Genomic DNA, 2,764 nt, shown 5'->3' with positions numbered 1-2,764 from the left:
TATCAATGCCTTTTTGCACAGATAGACATGAGACTCTGGAATGAGCCTTATATGATAACATCTCCAAATATAATACCAAGTTTCAAGGTGTCACAGTGGGACATGCACAATAAAAAAGAGCAAATACTCATCTGTTCCACAAAATTTCAGAAAATATTCTCCGTGGGGAATGTATGTATTTGTCAGTGTAAGTGTTGGAGGCTATGAAGGTTTATCTTGTTGGTCATCTTAACTGGATCTGGGACTAACTGAAATGAGAGACACTTTCTGGACTGAATTGTTTGAAGTCAGAAAATCCACCCCAGATGTGTGTGTTACCTTCTAATGGAGGCTGTATAAAAGGCCAGGGCAGAAGGGAGCTTTTGCCTTTTGCCTGCTTGTCTTCTCTCCCACTGGCAGGTTCAATCCTGTGGCTGTGGTGCTCTTTTACTGATAGTTGAACCAATTACTACAGATTCCTACATAGACTGTAAGCCAATCTAATTAATCACCATATGTATTCATTTTATTGCCTCTGTTCACTTAGAGAACTTGACTAATATAGACAGCTATGAAAAGATTTCCAAGAAGTAAGGACTAACATACTAGTCTATGTAAACAGTAGTATAAGAATTATAGATTTTGAAGATTGACTATCCTTATGAAGTATTGATTTAATTTTTTTTTTATTATTTCTATGTGTATGAGTGTATTGCGTACATGTGTGTAAGTTCACCCATGTCATGCAATGTGAATGGAGATCAGAAGAACGTGTCAGATTCTCCTGGAACTGGAGCTATGGATAGTTGTTAGCCCTGATGTGGGTGCTGGGAATTGAACCCAGGTCCTCTTCAAGAGCAGTAAGTGCTCTTAACCACTGAGCCATCTCTCCAGTCCCAAGTATTGCTTATTTTAACTCTGATAGTTTTTCTTTCTTTCTTTTTTTTTTTTAATCTAACAAAATATCGTACATGGTGTATTAGTCACTTTTCTGTTGCTGTGATAGAAATACCGACCCAAGCAATTTATAGAAGGAAGAGTTTATTTGAGCTTATGGTTCCAGGGGAATTACAGTCCATCATGGTAGGGAGGCATGGTGGCTGGAGGTGGCTGGAGCAGGAGTAGCAGAAGCTAATCTCTCACATCATAACACAGGCACAGGAAGGAAGAGAGGCAACTGGAGATCTGGCAAGGCTTAAGAATTCTCTAAGCCCACCCCCAGTACCGTGCTTCCCCCAGGATAGCCACACCTTCTAAAACCTCCCAAAACAGCACCCTCATCTAGGGACAAAATTTCCAAACACTTGGAGCCTATGGGGGACATTTTCATTCAAACCACCACACGTGGTTATTATTTTAAATATTCTTTTATATTATATATTTTTGAATGGCTATATTGAATTAATTGGAATTCTTTTGATTTTTGTTTTTTTTTGAGACAGGGTCTCCCTGTAGTCCCAGCTGCCCTGGAACGCACTATGTAGACCAGGCTGGCCTTGAACTCACAGAGATCTGCCTGCCTCTGCATCTCAAGCACTGGGATTAAAGGCATGTACCACTATGCCCGGCTGAGTTAATTAGAATTTTTATTAGAACAGATACTTATTTTGTGCAGTGAGAACAGAAAAATATTTTATTATTATTTTATTTTATTGTCAGTTACAAATAAGTGATTGAAAAATTACACGCCAAAAAAAGTATAGAATTAACTGGAAAAAAAAATCTTCAAATGGAATCTTGAAGATATGCAAAATAGTTTAAGTTTGACAACTCACACAAATATGACCAGTGTTTCCTTTTTATATGATGCTGGTGCATTGTTTTGCTTAGTTTTGCACTGTTGACTCACAAACACCACCATTTTGTGCAGAGGCTGTATGTTTGTTATTTATCAGCAAAGTTCACCAAGAACATCATTAAGGAAACACTAAGAATAATGCTAAGCAGGAGCCTTGTCGCTTCATTCTTTAATGTAATTGAATGCTTTCCTATCTACTGTAATGTGAACTCATCTTAGAAATAGAATCAAATTTGGTATTTGTTAATCAAGTTTTTCTCTTTAAGTATTTCTGTTTTTACATGAAGGATTTCTTCAATGTGACTATACTCCGTGTGTACCACAGTCTTCTAGCATCTCAAGTGACTTCTTTAAATAGTAGGACAAAATTATTTGATTCCTCATGCCACATGCATGGAGAATTCCTAACCACTGTATGCTCTTTTGAGAAAGGTGAAAGAGTTGGCCACTATTCTGGATCTCTTTGCTTTTACTCTGAATTCTTGCCCTTGTCTAATTCTTAATCTCTGATAGTGGGTTCTTCTCCAGCAATCACCTTCTCTTGGCACCATTTCATTCCTAACTGCACACTCAAATGTTTCTTTGACACAAAGTGTCACTGTCAAAGATTTTGTAAACAGCAAAGTGTTATTTTCAGTTCAAAAGAAGTTGCTTTAAACTGAAAGTTGAACATCATTTATTCTCCACTTATTCATTCAATAGAATTGTTATTGAAATTTTAAAAATTTCATAAAAATATTTTGATCATATTTAGACCCCATCCATTATCTATACCTCTCTTATAGTCCCCTACTAGATTTCATATAATCTGTCTCACATATTAAGCCATATGAGCCAAATTTGTGTCCTCAAATGCCTTTTAGTGTGCATTTATCCATTGGAGCCTGGTTAACCTATTTACTGTCACAGTTAAAGAAAACCAATATTCCCACTTCCTGCAGTTATCAGTATGTAAGCACCTATGACTACCCTGTGCAGAAATTGCTC

The sequence above is a fragment of the Nannospalax galili genome, unplaced genomic scaffold (assembly GCF_000622305.1).
Source record: "Nannospalax galili isolate Female #2095 unplaced genomic scaffold, S.galili_v1.0 scaffold96, whole genome shotgun sequence".
NCBI classification, from domain to species: Eukaryota; Metazoa; Chordata; class Mammalia; order Rodentia; family Spalacidae; genus Nannospalax; species Nannospalax galili.
The sequence above is the reverse complement of the archived record's forward strand: the minus strand, read 5'-3'. Positions refer to the sequence as shown.